The following is a 20,079-nucleotide window of genomic DNA, read 5'->3' as shown; positions in this document are numbered from 1 at the left end:
ATGTGGGGGGGGAAATCACAAAAACTTTGGCAACAGTAGAAGGTTTCTGAACATGCAATGACCAATATACACACACATATATACATATATGCACATACATATGTATGCATATCTATATATCTATACCTATACCTATACTTAGTCTTATACCTATACCCATATACATATGTATACATATCTATATACCTATACCTATCTGTACATATGCACCTATATACCCAGGGTTGCGTAAAAATTTCTTGGGCAAAAAGGGGTCATGAGTGGAAGAAGTTTAAGAAGCCCCGGTGTAGTACATGGAAATCATTTTTTAAAAACCCACAAAAACCAAACCATGAATTCAGATCTGGCCTCAGGCACTTACTAGCTGTGTGACCTTGGGCAATTCACTTTCCTTCTCTTTGCCTCAGTGCCCTCATCTGTAAAATGGGGCAAATAATTGCCCCTACCTCCCAGAGTTGTTGCGAGGATCCAATGAGGTAATATTCTCAAAGTACTTGGCAAATGTTAAAGCATCGTATAAAGTCATCGCCATTATTAGTAGTAGGCCTTAGAAAGGAAAGAATCTTGCAGCTCCAAAGATGGCAGTGAATAAGAAACAGAAATGGTGGTGGGGAGGAGTGGTAGGCCAAGCCAGGAGTCAACAGTGGTAGAATAGCGGTAGGAAAGCAAAGGAGGATTCTGAGACAGAGACTCCTGGACACATCAGAGGAGTTCCTAGCTGACACCAAGTTCCTGGACAGAGAAGAGGAAATCCACACCATGAAGCCTCCATCTGGAGGAGCAATCCCAGTCCTCCTCCTCCATTGGTATTTCCAGTATTATTATCCTCATTTTACATATAAGGAAGCTGAGGCTTCAAGAAGTGACTATGCCAAGGTCTCATGGCTAATCCAAGGTCTTGTAGACAAGAAACCTGGAGCTAAGGGTCAGAAGTTAAAGAGCTCCTAGTGTACACACCAGTGCAGATAGACAGCCAACATCATCCCAACCCTCTCCCCTCCCACGGATGGTAACAATGTTAGGTGTTACAATGCCCTTAGACACGAAGGGCAATGGGAGGGGTGGGAGCAATGCTCTTAAGGGAAATGTTAACTTTTCCCTAACAGATGAGAGGACTGGAACTCAGTCCTTACCCTTAGGGGACTTATATTCTGCTATGGGGATACACCATGATCTCCAAATGGGTACATGCAGGATAGAAGACAAGTAAGTGCCCAATGATTTGGGTGGTAGAGGGAAGCAAGAACTGCTTCTCAAAAGGCATGATAGTTGAGTTGAGACCTGAAGGGGGAGCTAAGGGTTCTGAAAGGCAGATAGGGAAGAAGAATGTTTTAAGCTGGGGGATGATCTGTGTAAAGTGCTCTTTTGTGTCCTGGGAGAGGGAAGGCAGACTCCAGATATGTCAAAGAACCTAGAAGTATGTCTGGCCATCTCATCCAACCTATTCATTTTACATACAGGGAAACTGAGACCCAGAGAGAGGAAAAAAAGTTGTCACACATAAGAGTATAGATAAAGAACTGAAAGAAACCTCAAGGGCCTCAGAACCTCAGAGTCCAACTCACTCATTACATAAAGGAGGAAGAGGAGACTGAGAGAGTGGGAACAAATTTCCAATGATCACACAACTAGTAAATGTTCTCCTCCTTCCAATGCCTGGCCATTTCTGGGGTCTAAGGAGCAACCATCCTTTGAAGGTGTCATCAAATCATTGACACCAAATGGTACAGATAGAAGAAACCTTGGAGATCATCAAATGAAACACACATTTCATGGAAAAGGAAACTGAGGGCTGAGGGGTGGGGGAAGGGTCAGGGAGAAGTAGCAAAATTCAGCTAGTCATCAACAGAAATAAAATGAACCCCAGACCCCCAAATGTCCAGACCCAGGCTCTTTGCACTGCACTGCTTCTCAAAACAATGCCCTCACTTCCAGCCTTGTAATTTCCTTTCATCTGAGCCTCATTTTCCCATTCTGTAAAAAGAGAAGGATGGACTAGATAACTCCTAAACTCCCTCCCAACTATGACATTGTGTGTTCTCAGGCCCCTCCCAGCCCTGAGGGTCTTTGATCTGAGGTCCTTTTAAACTGTGACAATCCATGTTCTATTGTCCCTAGATGCTTTAACAACCTATTTCAATGAACAGCATCATAGATTTCAGCTGAAAGGACCCTTGGAGGTCATCTAGTCCCACTGAGATATTCTGGAAGCACAGTGTTTCTTGGCTTTGTAGTATTCAGCACAGGGGCAGAGCCAAGATGGAGGAGGAAAGGCAGTAAGTTCTTGGAACTCACTACACAATCGCTCCAAAAAACCTCCAAATAATGCCATAGGACAATTCCTGGAGCAGCAGAACCCACAAAAAATGGGCTGAGATAATTTTCTAGCCAAAGAGGGTTTAGAAGGTCAGCAAGAGGGGCTGCTGTGCCACGGTGGGAATAGAGCCCAACCCCGCAGTCACACTGACACAGATCCAGTCCCAGGCAGTCCACACCAGAGAAAGAGACCCCGCGGAGCCTCTGTATCAGCTGCAGCATAGTATTCATCATGTCCTTCAGTCTCAGGACCCAGCCCCTACCATGGAGTTGTCCATGGCCATTCTGAGAGATCTACTCCAATATTCAGCCCAGCTCCCTGAGCTCTCCCACCTGCCTGACCTGCTGACATCCTTGCTAGGCCTCAAGCCTGAGTGTGAACTGTCAGCCTTGGAGGGAATGAAGGCCTACATGACCTATTTCCCCAGGGCCTGTGGCTCCCTCAGAGGAAAGCTGGCTTCCTTTTTCCTATCCAGAGTTGAAGCCTTGAGCCTTCAACTCTAGCAGTTGGCATGTGAGTGTTCCACAAGGTTGCCTGCCCTGGGGGCTGGCTTCTCCCAGTGCCTGAGGCACACAGAGAACTGGGAACAAGAGTTACATTGTCTACTGGCCTCACTACATAGCCTTTTGGGGGGCCCTCTCCAAAGGTGCTGAGACTACCCTGATACAATATGATGGTCCTGGAGTGGACCCCCTGCAGATAATGAGGTTCATGGTCTTCTCCAGCTTTGACAAAGGTTTCCAGGGTTGACCCCATGTCTGGGGCTCATGCTCAGCTCAGAATTTGAGGTACCAGTGTCTATTCCTGTGCAGGACATTACCTACAGGACCCTCAGTGTTAGTGGCAAGAACATTAGCTGGCTGGGGGATGGTCCTTTAAGGCTACTGCTGTTGCCCTCTATGCTCTTGGAGACCCTGGATCTTCTTTCTTCCCTTATCCTTTCATATGGGAGTCGACTTGTTTGATTTGGGGGAATTATCTGCTGCCTGCTTCCTCAGGTCCTTAGCACCTAGAGTGCTGGGCAACACCCCCTTCCCCCAGGCCAGGAGAGACCTTATAGTGTAGTCCAGGCAAAGGTATACTCAGCGCTGGAACTATGGGTACAGACCTGTGAGGCTGGGGCTGGGGTACTCCAGGGTAGCGCTCAGTCTGAGGCTCTGCTCACTCACCTGCTTATTGACATCTTCCCACCTGCTGATGTACTCAAGCTTTGTGGTGTCCAGGTCACCCAAGATGGAAGATAGCAGTCTGGGAAACTAAAGCGGGATTCAGAGGAAGCTGTGGTCCCACCCATACACAGGAACGGTGATAGCACTGCCAACAGCGATATCTGTACTACTGCCCTGATTGGTTTGAGCCAGACCATCCTCATGTGCAGCCCCTCATCAAGGAAGAGACTCACAGACAATTCCATGAGCTGACATGGCCCATGGTGATGGTTACCCAACAGGGTGAGATTCCCGGAGGTTCTCCCCATACCAGTGCCCAATGTCGCCTAGAGCTCTACCGCCTGCTCCTCGCTCTATTGCTGGAACCAGCACCACAATGCACTCCTCCCCTCACCTGTGGCCTGCAAGCCTTCTCCCTTGGCCAGCATGAGAACAACCTTGATGTCTCTTCCTTCTGTTCTGAGGCACTATTGACCTGTGCTGCCCTGGCCCACCCTCGAATCCCTCCTCTCCATTCCCCAGGTCCTTCCAGTCCCCCAAATGCTCTTCCAACTCAACCTGAGCCCCCTTTTCCCTTCCGGGCACAACCTTTCCATCCTTCCAGTCCTAAGCCCCCAGGCTCTGCCACAGCTAACCACCTGGGCCTCCCTCACCCAGGCTTGATATCTGTGCCAACCTCTACTTGAAGAAGTTGCAACACTGACTGCTCAGGGGATGAATAACTGGTTAGAATGCCAAAATCTTGTTTGTTAATGGAATTAATCAGAAAAATCACTCCGATTAAAGCAGAGGCCTTGGAGTGAGGGAATTGGAGCGTGAGCCATGGCCCCCCTGTTTCCTCCCTGTGTGACCTTAGAGAAGTCCTTTCACCTCTCCCAGGCCATCTGTAAAATGGGTCCATAGTGCTTGCACTCAGAGTTGGTTCAAGGAAAATGCTTTTGTGAACATTTTGATATGATGGCAATGTGAGTGTTTTTTATTTAGGGCCTTTCTCCCAGAAGTCTGTTCCCTTAACATACAATCATCAGAGCCAGCTAGACTCGTGGCATGTACAAGGCACCTCCCTATGTTGAGAACTGGAGGAAAGCGAGGTCACACAGAGGATCCTCCATCTAGAGCTGAAAGGGACCTCAGAGGTCATGTAGTCTAACCTCCCCCATGTTACTGAGGAAATTGAAGCCCATATGGAAAAAGTGACTTGCACAAGGTCACATCACAGAGTATGCAGAGTGGGAACTGGAGCTAGAGTTTCCTGAATCCTGGGCATGAAGGCTTTCCATCTGATCAACAAGTATGCACTTTGACCAGACTTCTTAATCTGGGGGCCCTAAGCTTGTTTGTTTGTTTGTTTATCTATTCATTCATTCATTCACTTACTTATTCATTCATTCATTCATTCATTTATTTGCTTACCTATTTATCTATTCATTTATTTATTTGTTCCTTGGTTCATTTGGTTTTTGTGGGGCAATAAGGGTTAAATGACTTGCCCAGGGTCACACAGCTAGTAAGTGTCAAGTGTTTGAGGCCAGATTTGAACTCAGGTCCTCCTGAATCCAAGGCCGGTGCTTTATCCACTGTGTCACCTAGCTTCCCCCAGCTCGTTTATTTTAATACTTTGATAATACATTTCGATATAAATGTGTATTTATTTTATGCGTTTAAAAACATGATTCTGAGAAGAGGTCTGCAGGCCAGATGGAAACTTAAGAATCCTTACTCTAGACACTGCTTAAACACCTACAAAGACCATGACTTATAGCTGCCCATTCAACTGCTAGACAGCTCAAAAACAGGATATGAAATCCTTCCCCCGCTACCACCTTCTCCCTACTGAACTGAAATCTGCTTCCAAATGAATCTACCCCCACTCCCATTGCCAAGCAAGACTTCAACACTTCAATGAATTCATGACCTCCCTAATGTGAGTCCTCCCTCCTATGGTGCAAATTATAACCCATTCATACCAGTCAGTCAGTCAATAAACATTTATTAAGTGCCTACTGTGTGCTAGGCACTGTGATAAGCCCTGAAGATACAAAGAAATGCAAAAGACAGCCCCTGCCCTCATGGAGCTCATAGTCTCATCGGGGAAAACAACACATTACAAAGTAGCTGAAAATAGAGGATGAGCAGGAGCATGATGAAGTCCAGAGGAATGTAGCCAGGTCAAAAATGATGAAGCAGCTGCCTGGAGCTCTCTCTTCAAATCAAGGATCTGGGAAGAGCTACCAAATATCCACCACCCCCCACTCTCTCCAGACAAGGGGCAGGAGGAATCCCATATCCTCAGGGGTTCTTGACCATGGCTTACACAACAGCTCTGCAAAGGATCCATCGAAGGCATTATTCTGGTCCTTTAGATGTTTTGTGGATCCCAGTAAAGCATTCAAGTTAGACATTCTCACTACATAGAGTTAACCTTACCCTAAGTATACCTCAATTTCCCAGTCATTGATTTTCTAGTCATGCAGATCCTTGATAATGTCTCTTTTTATTTTTCTCATTTATTTATTTATTCAATCATTCATCCATTTATTTGTTTGTTTATCTATTTGTTTTTATTTATTCATTTATCCATTCATTCATTTATTTTGTCTATTTATTTATTCATTTATCTATATATTTATTTATTCATTCATCTATTCATTTATTTGTTTATTTATTCATCTACTCATTTATCTGTCTGTCTGTTTATTTTTTATTTATTTTTGCAGGGCAATGAGGGCTAAGTGACTTGCCCAGGGTCACACAGCTAGTAAGTGTCAAGTGTTTGAGGCCAGATTTGAACTCAGGTCCTCCTGAATCCAGGGTCAGTGCTTTATCCACTGTGCCACCTAGCTGTCCCCCAGACATGTCACCTTTATCTGAACTCCTGGTCATGGCCACCATCTCTCCACATGGTCCTGCAGACATCTTGGTTCCTCTAGATATTGGCTTAGCCCAGAAACTCCTCCTTTTCTTCTACTGCCACTGCCTGTGCCCCTATTAGTTCCTGTTCCCTATGATAATGCCATGCAAGATCCCCTTCTTCCTTCTTGTGTCAAGTCTACAGCATGGAGGGGCAGCTAAGTGGTGCTGCAGTGGATAGAGCACTAGTCCTGAAGTTGAGAGGACCTGAGTTCAAATCTGGCCTCAGACACTTACTAGCTGTGTGACCCTGGGCAAGTCACTTAACCCCAATTGCCTCAGATATCTAGGGCCTTCTCTAGTCATCCTGGTGTATTTCGTGCCACTGGACCCATATGGCTCTTGAGGAGAGAGTGAGGTTGGTGATCTTGCACAGCCCTCCCTCACTTAAATCCAATTTACTACAAGTCATGATATCTGTCATAGTCCTCTTTGGGAACAAAGGACAAACAAGAACTACAGCAGGGATGAGTGAAAAAGCATATGCTAAAGGCTAGAGATACATATAGAAAGGCAAGATAGTCCTTGTTCTCAAGGAGTTCACATTTGAATTAAGGGGTGGGAGTGAGTAGTGGCAGGAGGGTGGTATCATGGGAAAGGCCTCTCACTCTTGTAAATGCCTGTGCTTTGCCCTCCATCACAGGAGGAGGAAAAAGCCCCAAGATTGGAGTATTTCCTGGATGAATTTGGGCAAAGCTCCTCACCAAGACTCTTCCAGGCTGAACAATGGTGGCTAGGGGGCACCATAGTGAAAAGAGCACTGGGTCTGGAGTCAGGAAAAACCTGAGTTCAAATCTAGGCTCAGACACTTCCTAGCTGTGTGATTGTGGACAGGTCACTTCACCTCTGTCTGCCTCTGTTTGCTCAACTGTAAAATGGGGATTAACAACACTACCTACCTACTGGAATTGTTATGAGGATCAAATGGGATAATAATTGAAAAGAGCTTAGCTTAGTACCCACATGGTGGGTACTTATTAAGTGCTAACCACCACCTCCCCTTTCCTCCTCATAAGGTGCCTCTGTCGGAAGCTTCTGACATCACCACCGTCCTCATGGCCACAGCACGTTCTGATCTGATATGGGACTATAACGGACAATTACTCCTTCCTGCGGTACTTCCAACTAGTGCCAACTACTTGCCACCTTAGACAATGGCTGCCTTCCGGGTTCCTGCCCCTGCTTCAGTTCACTGCCACTAAAGTGCTTAGGGATCCCTATGGAGAATGGGGTATCCTGCCATCCCCCCCTTGATTGCTTCCTAACCCACTCACATTAATCCCCCTCAAATGTCGGTGGCTGATGGCAGCTTCAAAGTCCCAGGACAAACATTTACTTGCTTGGCCCAAGGTAAGATGCAGATGAAGAAACTGGGGTCTGGGAAGATGTCTAGGGATAACAGGGATAAGAAATCTGAGGGAATAGACCTTTGAGGGCATGTGGTCTAACTTCATTTTACAGAAGAGGAAACTCAAGCCCATGATGGGGAAGTAAATTTGCCCGAAGTCACACATGAGTAGGAAGCATCCATGGCAGGATTTGAACCTAGTTCTCTCGAGCCAGTGCAATAAATGTTTGTTGGAAATACTTAAAAGAATAATAATACTTAAAAGAATAATACTTTCCTGGAAATACCAAGAAATACTTAAAAGAATAAAGTGTTAATGGAGGAATTTTAAAGATGGCAGATCACACTTGAGGAAAGAAATGAACTGTGGGACAGACCATACATACACATCCTGTAATAATGGGCTAGGGACTAGCTCTAAGACCTCATGGGCCTAGGGAAGTGCTGAGAGAGGAGCCAATGCACAATGATGGCACCTGTTAGGGAAGTGAAGAACCTTGTCTGGGGGCACAGCCAAAATGGGGCAGAGATCAAACATGCTGCCCTTCTTGATTCATATTTTTCTCCAGTAAAGCAATACTGATACCTCCTAATGGCAGAAAGGAAGAGGTTCGGGGGCGGGGTATGAGTGGGACTCCTATAAGCTTTGTGTCTGTGGTCTGTTGAAGCTTCATGAGGCTCCTATCCGGGTGTGGGTTGGAGGCATCAGTGCAGAAGGCCTCTTAATCTCGAAAGGCTTCAAGGTGTCCTGGTAGTCAGAGAAGCTGTTCTTGTTAGTCCTGAAGCACCTTCATGATCGTCAGTATGATCTTATTAATGCAGGCCAGAGGGGCGGCTAGGTGGCGCAGTGGATAAAGCACCAGCCCTGGATTCAGGAGGACCTGAGTTCAAATCCGGACTCAGACACTTGACACTTATTAGCTGTGTGACCCTAGACAAGTTTCTTGACCCCAATTGCCTCACCAAAAAAAAAAAATTAATGTAGTCCAGGGCCTAGCACTGGGCAGGGGTTGGGTAGGTGCCAGGCTGGCTGCCTACCCATGAAAGGGCTCTCTTACCTTTGTCATGAATATGCCTGAGCAGGCACCAAGTGCTGACAAACATGAGAAGTCTGGGTCTGGCTGATCTGGAAGAAAGAGGGAGTCAAGTTGGGGTGGGGGGAGTTGTCCTGCTGGGGATGGTAGAGGTCCTGCTCTAGAATTCTATAAAGACAACATGATGGCCAAAGTAACCATATAGGATATGGTACTATATTTCTTTTTTTTTAATCATAAAAGTATTTTATTTTTTTCTAGTTACATGTAAAGATAGATTTCAACATTTGTTTTTATAAGATTTTTAGTTCCAAATTTTTCTCCCTCCCTCCCCTCCCTACCCCCTCCTTAAGACAGCAAGTAATCTGATATAGGTTATAAATGTATAATCACATTAAACATATTTCTGCATTAGTAATTAGTGAAAGAAGAATCAGAACACAAGGAAAAACCTCACAAAAGAAAAACAAAAAAAAATAGAAATAGTATGGTTCAATCTACATCTAGATCCCATTGTTCTTTTTTTTTTCTGGATTTGGAGAACATTTTCCATCATGAATCCTTTGGAACTATCTTGAACCATTGTATTGCTGAGAAGAGTCAAGTCTATCACAGTTGACCAACACCCAGTATTGTTGATATTGTGTATAATATTCTCCTGGTTCTGCTCATCTCACTCAGCATCAGTTCATGTAAGTCCTTCCAGGTTTCTCTGAAATCTGCCTGCTCATCATTTCTTACAGCACAATAGAATTCTGTTACATTCATATACCACAACTTGTTCAGCTATTCCCCAATTGATGGGCAGAACCTCAATTTCCAATTCCTTGCCACCACAAAAATAGCAGCTATACTTATTTTTGTACATGTGGGTCCTTTTCCCTTTTTTATGATCTCTTTGGGGAAAAGACCTAATAGTGGTATTGCTGGGTCAAAGGGTATGCACAGCTTTGTACCCCTTTTGTAGCCCTTTGGGCATAGTTCCAAATTGCTCTCCAGAATGGCTGGATCAGTTCACAGCTCTCCCAGAAATGCATTAGTGTTCTGATTTTTCCACAGCTTCTCCAACATTTATTATTTTCCTTTTTTGTCATATTAGCCAATCTGATAGGTGTGAGGTGGTACCTCAGAGTTGTTTTAATTTGCATCTCTCTAATCAATAGTGATTTAGAGCATTTTTTCATATGGCAATAGATAGCTTTGATTTCTTCATCAGAAAACTGCCTGTTCATATCCTTTGATCATTTCTCAATTGGGGAATGACTTGGATTCTTATAAATGTGATTTAGTTCCTGATATATTTTAGAAATGAGGTCTTTATCAGAAGTACTGGCTATAAAAATTGTTTCGCAGCTTTCTGCCTCCCTTCTAATTTTGGATGCATTGCTTTTGTTTGTACAAAACCTTTTTAATTTAATGTAATAAAAATCATCCATTTTGCATTTCATAATATTCTCTGTCTTTTGTTTGATCATAAACTATTCTTCTTTCCATAAATCAGAGGTAAACTATTCCTTCCTCTCCTAATTTACCTATGGTATCACCCTTTATGTCTAAATCTTGAACAAATTTTGACCTTATTTTAGTATAAGGTGTAAGATGTTGGTCTATGCCTAGTTTCTGCCATACTATCTTCCAGTTTTCACAGCAATTTTTGTCAGATGCTTAGTTCCAATCCCAGAAGCTGGAGTCTTTGGGTTTATCGAATAGTACTATAGTAGTATATTTCTTTACATACATTAGCTTACTTACCACCATAGCAACCCAGTGAGGTAGGTGTCATTATCAGCCTTTATTTTACAGATGAGGAAACTGAGTCTGAGAGAGGCTATGTAATGATTGGAATGATGCCACCTGCTGGGGACTTACTGTAGAAAAGCTCCACCATGAGGAGAAGAAGGCCTCTGAGGGCAAGCCACGCAGGCAAGGTCCTTGGCATCAGGAAGTGATGTTTGCTCGTGGATAGTGTCTATCAAGGCTACCAGCCAATCAACTTGAGGAGCCTCCCATTTCTGGGAGGAGGACACAAAGTAGGAAGCGGATGCTGGTGGAGGGGTTCTGCCACTTTTGGTTCCTGACCTCGCCATGGTGGGTCAGATGATAGCATCTCTTAGAAATAGTTAGATTTTTACCTTTCTCTCTGATCCTAATGGTCTTTAATAAATACTTAAACACTTAAATACTCTTGCTAAATCTTTTAATTTATTGGCGACCACTCATTAGATTTTAGATAGTATAGCTAGAATTTTAGCTCTTTACAGCTAAGTGGCATGCCCAAAGTCACGCAAGTAATGTCAGAAGCAGAACTTAAACCTTTCCCTTGATTCGAAGTGTAAGAACAGAGAGAACTGGCATAGAATGGTTTTAACCATTCTATATACTGGGTTGTACCCAGTAGAGGTGTGTTGGGTGGGGAATAATTATTTAGAATTCATCAGGCAAAGTGTTGTGGATCTCATAAAATCTTACAACTGGGAGGGGCCTTAGAATAGGGAATGTCAGAGTTGGGTGAGGCCTTAGAACAGGGAATGTCAGGGCTGGGAGGGGCCTGAGAACAGGGAATGCCAGGGCTGGGAAGGGACTTAGAACAGGGAATGTCAGAACTGGGAGGGGCCTTAGAACATAGCACATAGTAGGAGATCACCTTGACCAGACCTTGGATACTGACTCTCTCCTCATTCATTTGGATTAAGAGAGACTGGCCTACATAATACTGGAAAGAGAGTTGGGAGGACAGAGAAGTGGATAATTTGAATGAATAAAGATAGCTAATTAGATCATTTATAGAGCCCAGACTTTGCCATTAGTTAGGGGAAAGGGGGAAAGAGCCTGTGATTTTTAATTCAATTTCCATGACTTTGTACTTTTGCAAAACATTGAACAGAAAACAAATGAAGAAAAAAAAACTCAAATGCCAAATGACCTTGAAGTTTTACAAAAATCCCCACTGACACCCAACTTTCCGTTCCCAAAGCAAAAGGAAGAGTTTTGAGTCTTCTTCACTTTGAGGTCATCTGGAAGGAAGCCTGGAGAATCAGAATTGTGGCCTGTTGGGGCAGCTGGGCCCAGAGGTGCCAGTTGGGTGGGGATGATTGACCAAGGGCCATCTTGGCTCCCAGGCACCTTCCACCCACCAAATTTTGAGCACCTCAGATGGTCCTACTACTCTGTCATCCATAGCCGGCACTTGAGAACATTTGGAGTTCCCTCCCCTCCCTGGCCCTTAGAGCCCTAGAGTTTGGTTATTTGTCCAGGAAAGCACATTACAGAAGATCTAGGTCAACTCCTTTACAGTATAAATTAGCAAACTGATGCTCATAGGAGGGGAAATGATTTGCCCAAGGTCACACAGTTTGGACAGAGCAAAGATTTCAATTTCAAATCTTTTGGCTCCCAGTCTAGTGCTTATCCCACTATGCCATGCTGGGAGATTAGAGCTGGAAGGAACCTTAGGGATAATCTTTTTAATGCTGGCATTTTACTAAGGAAAAAGTTGAGCTTCAGAGAAGGTCGCTCTGTGATTTAACTTAGGCAAAGCACTTCCCCTATAGGAAGCTCAGTTTTTTCATCTGTAAATTGGGAGCAATAAACAATGCACAGTCTCCCTGATGGGGTTTGCTATGATGCTCCAAAAGAGAAAATAGATGAGAAACAAGCATGGCATGATGATGCACGCAATTTTCCTTGGGTTTGAAATAGAAGGAAGGCAAATTATTTTCTCCAAAGTCTGGGAAACAAAGCCCACTGCCATCAATTTTGGGCTTTAAATTTTTTGCTTTCAAAGCTCATTTGATATAACTGGGGAGAAAAGGAAAAGAAAAAAAGAAAAGAGAAAAAAGAAAACAAGTTAATTAATTATTAACTTTTATTAAAATGAAAATGTTAAATATTTTTTTTAATTTAATCATTTGAAAGCCAACTTGTTTCTTTCTCTCTCAACCAATTTGGTTCCCTTGGCTTGAAAGAGGTAGGCAGAATTTGGGTAGGTGGCTGCACTCAAAAGTAGAGACAGATCAAAGACTATGCATGCTTTCGTTTGTGGACAGAAAACAAGGTCCGAGACCAAGAAGCTGGAGTGGAAAAAGTGGAAAATTCATCTCTCTCTCTCTCTCTCTCTCTCTCTCTCTCTCTCTCTCTCTCTCTCTCTCTCTCTCTCTCTGTCTCTCCTCTGTCTCTCTCATCTCTGTCTCTGTTTCTGTCTCTGTCTCTCTGTCTCTTTGTCTGTCAGTCTGTCTCTTTATCTCTCCTCTGTCTCTGTCTCTGTTGATCTCTCTCGGTCTCCGTCTCTGTCTCTCTCCTCTCCTTCTCTCTCTGTCTCTCTCGGTCTCTGTCTTTCTCTCTCTCCTTGTCTATATCTCTATCTGTCTCTCTGTCTCAGTCTCTTTCCCCTCCCCAATTCCCCATCCACCCACTCACTCAGTTGTCCTTCCCAAATCACTCACACACACACACACACACACACACACACACACAATGACAATACTAAAGGTGGAAGGGAAGGTAGACTGTTAGTGCTTGTAGCATGTTGGAGCTGGGAAGGACCTTAGAACAGGGAATGTTGAAGATGTGTAACTCATGGCCCAGAATGGGTTCAGTTCTCAGGGCTTCTGAGACAAAGCTGCCTGATTCATTCTACTCCTTCCTAGAGTTTTCCTTGGGAACATTAGTATTTGACTTTTGTCTAGATCTCCATAACAAAAGGAGAAAATGGGAGCAGCTAGGTGGTCTAGCGGATAAAGCACTGGCTCTGGATTCAGGAGGACCTGAGTTCAAATCGAGCCTCACACACTTGACACTTACTAGCTGTGTGACTCTGGGCAAGTCACAAGCCTCATTGCCCCACAAATATATATGTGTGTGTGTATACATATATATATATATATATACATATATATATATACATATATATATACATATATATACGTATATATATATATATACATATATATATATATATATATACACATACACACACACAAAAGGAGAAAATGGCCCTCAGTTTCTATGTAAACACTCAGGCAGATGGCCTATTGAATAGAGAACACAACAAAAACCATCAAATACACAAAACTTATTGTAGAGTCATGAACAGTCAAAACAGTCCCTCTTCCCTCTCCCCTAAGTCATATGAAAATGCCCCAGGCTTATAGAACTACCCTAGTGCTGATGCCTCCCCTTCCCTGTCCCTTCCCCAAAAGAGGAAGTGTCAATTTTAAGAATAGATGTCAGGGCATCTAGATGGCACAATGGATAGAGCACCGGCCCTGGAGTCAGGAGTACCTGAGTTCAAGTCCGGCCTCAGACACTTAACACTTACTAGCAGTGTGACCCTGGACAAGTCACTTAACCCCAATTGCCTCACTTAAAAAAAAAAAAAGAATAGATGTCGCTTTCCTGAAATGCACCGTCCATGTAGCTTACAGTACCAATGGAGGAGGAGGACTGGGATTGCTCTTCCAGACTGAGGCTTCATGGTGTGGATTTCCTCTTCTCTGTCCAGGAACTTGGTGTCAGCTAGGAACTCCTCTGATGTGTCCAGGAGTCTCTGTCTCAGAATCCTCCTTTGCTTTCCTACCGCTATTCTACCACTGTTGACTCCTGGCTTGGCCTGCCACTCCTCCCCACCACCATTTCTGCTTCTTATTCACTGCCATCTTTGTAGCTGCAAGATTCTTTCCTTTCTAAGGCCTACTACTAATGATGGCGATGACTTTATACGATGCTTTAACATTTGCCAAGTACTTTGAGAATATTACCTCATTGGATCCTCGCAACAACTCTGGGAGGTAGGGGCAATTATTTGCCCCATTTTACAGATGAGGGCGCTGAGGCAAACAGAAGGGAAGTGAATTGCCCAAGGTCACACAGCTAGTAAGTGCCTGAGGCCAGATCTGAATTCATGGTTTGGTTTTTGTGGGTTTTTAAAAAATGATTTCCATGTACTATACCAGGGCTTCTTAAACTTCTTCCACTCATGACCCCTTTCTGCCCAAGAAATTTTTACGCAACCCTGGGTATATAGGTGTATATGTACAGATAGGTATAGGTATAGGTATATAGATATGTATACATAGGTATATGGGTATAGGTATAGGATTAAGTATAGGTATGGGTATAAATATGCATACATATGTATATGCATATATGTATATATGTGTGTGTGTATAGGTCATTGCATGTTCAGAAACCTTTTACTATTGCCAAATTTTTTGTGACCCCCCCCCACATTCAGTTACATGACCCCCCATGGGGTCATGACCCATAGTTTAAGAAGCTTTGAGGGGGGCAGCTAGGTGGCACAGTGAATAGAGCACAGGCCCTGGAGTAAGGAGTACCTGAGTTCAAATCCGGCCTCAGACACTTGACACTTACTAGCTGTGTGACCTTGGGCAAGTCACTTAATCCCAATTGCCTCACTTAAAAAAAAAAAAAAAAGCTTTTTCCTACACCACCTAGTCCCTTGATTCACAGGATTCCTGGGAGGAAGACAGGGAGATAGAAGTCTCTATTTGTCCAATTGGCTTCAAGTGCAACTTGAACCTACAAATGATTCCCCTAGATTATCAATATTTAGGGGGGGGTCTCTGTCTCCTATTTTATGGTTCTCCTCAAAGCTGCAATGAAGGTTTATGACAAGGCATGATTCATTCAATCATCCTCCAACACAATATCATCAAAGAACTCATCCATGTTACCCTGATTAATAGGAAGTTAACCCTGACAGGGAATTGATCTCATCAAGGGAACCTGAGGGCAGACATACAAGAGTCCTTAGAACAATGAATCTCAACACTGGGAATGACTGTGCGACTGTGGAAGGTACTCAGGAGCTATGCTGAGGAGAATCTGGGCTTCCTAATGCTCCCCTTTGGGTTTGGTTTTTTTTTGTTTGTTTGTTTTCTTTTTTGCGGGGCAATGAGGGTTAAGTGACTTGCCCAGGGTCACACAGCCAGTAAGTGTCAAGTGTCTGAGGCGGGATTTGGACTCAGTTCCTCCTGAATCCAGGGCCAGTGCTCTATCCACTGTGCCACCTAGCTGCCCCCTCCCCTTTGGTAACTGAATGAAGGAAAATCGGAGCCCATTCTTTCAGAAGGAGATTATGTCTAAAAACACATTCTGGGCCCTTGCTGCTTTAAATCAAGTTCTATTTTCGTCTTTGGATCCCAATGGATGGAGAGAGGGTCTTTGTTCTAGGATTCTAATGGTGTTGATTATGATGCTTGGAGAATGGGTTTAGGACAATTAACACCTCCACAATACCACTTTTGCAACAGGAAAAAGGACAACAGATTTGGAAAGTATACAAACATCAATGATCCAACATTAACAAAACACAGGGCCCATTGTCCTGAGTCAGTTCTGGAAAGATTAACACATTCTTATCCAAAAAAGAAGAAGAGTATCGATTGATTTCTTAGATTTCATAATAAACAGCTTTACTAGGAAAAACTGACCCAAATAAAGAGATACCATTTCACAGAACAAGATAAAAGTCTGACAGCAGCTACTGGATGCTAGACTTAATGAATGGAACCAAAACTGGTTGACCTTCATATGAGGCCTATGAAAATGGCTAACGTGCATTAGTGGAATCAAGTGGCACTTCATAGGAGAACTCTACCCAAATTCAACCCGCAATCAGTCAGCAAAGAAGTCTCCAAAAATTGACCTAGTCATGTGGCTCTATTTATTTGAGTTGATGGATTTCTGATAACAATTCAAGGCCAGGTCATTGCACTAGAAATTACAGAAAAGGGTTCTTAAGGAGCCCAGACTATTGATTGATTCAAGGTAACACTATAGATTCTACATTTTTCCAAAAACTTAACACCAACAAAAAAAAAAGAAAAAAAACCTATCAACTAACCCGAATTTTACTAAGCCAGAAGCTTGCTAAAGCTTCTTAAACTGACAGACAACAGATTAAGTGTACTCCAAATATCCTTAAGAATTAAACAAATAGGGGCAGCTAGGTGGCGCAGTGGATAGAGCACCGGCCCTGGAGTCAGGAGTACCTGAGTTCAAATCCGGCCTCAGACACTTAACACTTACTAGCTGTGTGACCCTGGGCAAGTCACTTAACCCCAATTGCCTCACTAAAAAAAAAAAAAAAAAAAAAAAAAGAATTAAATAAATTCTACTGAAACCAGAGCATCATCATAGGCAAAAAATATGTTACCTACAATCACCTAGACAGCTTAATGAATGCTTGTTAACTGCTCTATAAAAATTTAAGAACAACATTTGGGGGGGACAGAGAATGAGGGATAAGTGACTTGCCCAGGGTCACACAGCTAGTAAGTATCAAGTGTCTGAATTCAGATTTGAACTCAGGTACTCCTGAATCCAGGGCCGGTGCCACCTAACTGCCCTCTTAAGCAAATATTTTTAAAGAGATGTTGACATACTAAATACTCATAATCTCCAATCTATGTGGAATGGAAAGATCTCAAAATATAGAGAACTAATTGAAGAATTAATTCAAGACCGTGTGGGAACAAGATGAGGCATATGTCATTGCTGTAGTCCTGTCTGCTACTAGAATTATTCCAAAGATACTTTCAGTGAGTCTATAGAACGTGAACTTAAATCCCAGTACCTTCATTCTATTAGGAAAAGCTTTCATTTTATTCACAGTCTCAATAGTCTGTAAAGCATTAAACATCAAAATAGGCTATCAACTTGTCCCAGGGACCATTTGATTAGAACTGTATCAAATATTTGCTGAGAAGAGCCATACATAATCATGGTAATAGTAACAGATCCAGGAGGCATTCAAATAAAGACCTTTACACAGCCCATTACCCCCAAGGCAGCTACAGGAAGCTTATCTTGTCCTCATCAGAAAGGAGGCAGAGAGCTGACCACTTTTCTGAGGATGCATGATAACCTGGTTAAAAATTTACAGACATACTTGGGAGCAAACAGACCTCACTTCCCAAAGCAATAGTAAATAGAAGCTGACAACAAGTATGTGCCATTGGAACCACATGGAAGGTGGTTTTTCACTGGGCAGAGTATATGAAATTGCTAAGAGCCAAGAATGGAAGAGAATGTCACTCCATGGATGACATCGACGTGAATTCGATGTTGATAAAGAAGCGTCCAAAAACGATGGCGTCATGAGGATTTTTGCTGACAAGAAAAGAGAGGATTTAAAATTGGAACATTTGTCTTTAGGGATCCTGGACTTATTGATCAAATCAGATTATGCAATGAAATGGTAGAAATGGTGAATCATATCACTGAAGGTTGCAATAATTCAGCAACCTAAAGAGACAAAATCAGGTTGCTACAATTATACACCGAAAAGTTCATTATCCTTTACAAACTAAGAAGGCATAAATCTCTTAAATACAAATCTCAAAATATCCTTGAGAAATCAGGAAATAGAACTAGAAGAACATTACAGACAGAACTGTTGCCCACAAACATTTTTGGAGGCAATCAGGATTAAGTGACTTTCCCAGGGTCACTGGGAAATTGTCCAAGGTTGGATTTGAACTCAGGGCCTATCCACTTTGCCACCCAGCTGCCCTGCTTACAAACCTTCAAACATAGCATTGATCCATAATCTTTTTCAATTAACAGGCATTTATTTTCTCTTCCTCTTCTTCTCCCCATCTCCACACTGAACAATAAAAAGGAAATTCTAACAACAAACTCAGAGTAAAGCCAAAAATCTTCCCCCATTGGACATGTCTCGTTCTGCATCATGGGTCCATACCTCTTTGGTACAATGTGGGCAGAGTCTTTTATTTTCAGTACTCTGGAACCATGGTTTACTTTTTTTTTTTTTTTGGTGAGGCAATTGGAGTTAAGTGACTTGCCCAGGGTCACACAGCCTCCTGTTTCTCTTAATGGTATGACTTTAGAAAGAATCCAGACGGGGCAGCTAGGTGGCGCAGTGAATGCCTGATTTAAACTCAGGTCCTCCTGACTTCAGGGCCAGTGCTCTATCCATTGTGCCACCTAGCTGCCCCACCATGGTTTACTTTTTATTGATCAGAGTTCTAAAATCTTTCAAAGCTGTTTTTTTCTTTAGAATCTTGCCATTGTGTTAATTGTTCTCCTAGTTCTGCTCATTTCACTCTGCATCAGTTCTTAGAGATCTTCCCAGTTTCCTCTGAAAACTGTCTGATTCACCATTTCTCAGTGCATAATAATATTCCATGACATTCATGTCCCATAATATGTTCAACCATTTCCCATTTGATGCATGTCCCCTTAATTTATAGTTCTTTGTCACCAAAAAAGGGAAGCTATAAATATTTTTTGTACATATGGGTCCTTTTTCTCTTTCTTTCATCTCTTTGGGATATAGGCCTAGTTGTGTGGTATTCTTGAATTTAAAAACATGCACAGTTAAGTAACTCTTTGCATAGTTCCAAATATCTAGGATGTCTGGACAATCCAGTAAACAAATGTTTTTAATAGATGGAGAAATAGTAAATATTCTTTTTTTTTTTTGGTGAGGCAATTGGGGTTAAATGACTTGCCCAGGGTCACACAGCTAGTAAGTGTTAAGTGTCTGAGGCCGGATTTGAACTCAGGTACTCCTGACTCCAGGGCCGGTGCTCTATCCACTGTGCCACCTAGCTGCCCCAATAGTAAATATTCTTAATTTCCAAACTATAAGAAATGAAATGGGGCAGCTAGGTGGTGCAGTGGATAAAGTACCAGCCTTTGATTCAGGAGGAACTGAGTTCAAATCCAACCTCAGACACTTGACACTTACTAGCTGTGTGACACCAGGCAAGTCACTTAACCCTCTTTGCCCTGCAAAAAAAAAAAAAGATGAGAATGAAATAACAACAACAACTGTACTGAGGTCTATGAAGCTCCTTCCCCACACCAACCATGTGAGGTAGAAACTGGAAATATTATCATGTCCATATTTTGGAAGAGGAGATTAAGGCTCATTCCACTGAAGTGGCTTGCGCAGGGGCACATAGCTAGTAAGTGTCAAAGCCTATACTTGAACTCAGGACTCTTCATCACGCCAAGCTACCTACCTCTCTCCTTAATGAGATGTGGGATGAGAGTCTTCTCCAATTTCCCTCCAATATTTAGAGGGGAAGAATAGATCTAATTCTAGCACAGTGCCCTCCTCACTGAGGGGAGCAGAGTGACCACCTTCATGGCAGGAGCCAGAATCTCCTTTGGAGAAGGGTAGGTAGAGGAGACTAGTGATATCTGTTCATGCTTCCCTTCAAGTCACAACTAGAAAGACCCATGTGGACACACATAAAGTAAATGGGCCATATACATAGTCAGTCTGTCAACCAGCATTTATTAAGC

At 43.0% G+C, this 20,079-nt stretch overlaps 1 pseudogene; it reads left to right on the top strand.

Annotated features, from left to right (window-relative positions):
- Nucleotides 1-759: 759 nt before the first annotated feature.
- The window catches only part of LOC122733888, a 191,826-nt pseudogene continuing 172,506 nt past the window's right edge, over nucleotides 760-20,079 (top strand).

This window comes from Dromiciops gliroides, chromosome X, assembly GCF_019393635.1.
Source record: "Dromiciops gliroides isolate mDroGli1 chromosome X, mDroGli1.pri, whole genome shotgun sequence".
Classification (NCBI taxonomy): Eukaryota; Metazoa; Chordata; class Mammalia; order Microbiotheria; family Microbiotheriidae; genus Dromiciops; species Dromiciops gliroides.
The sequence above is the reverse complement of the archived record's forward strand: the minus strand, read 5'-3'. Positions and strand labels throughout refer to the sequence as shown.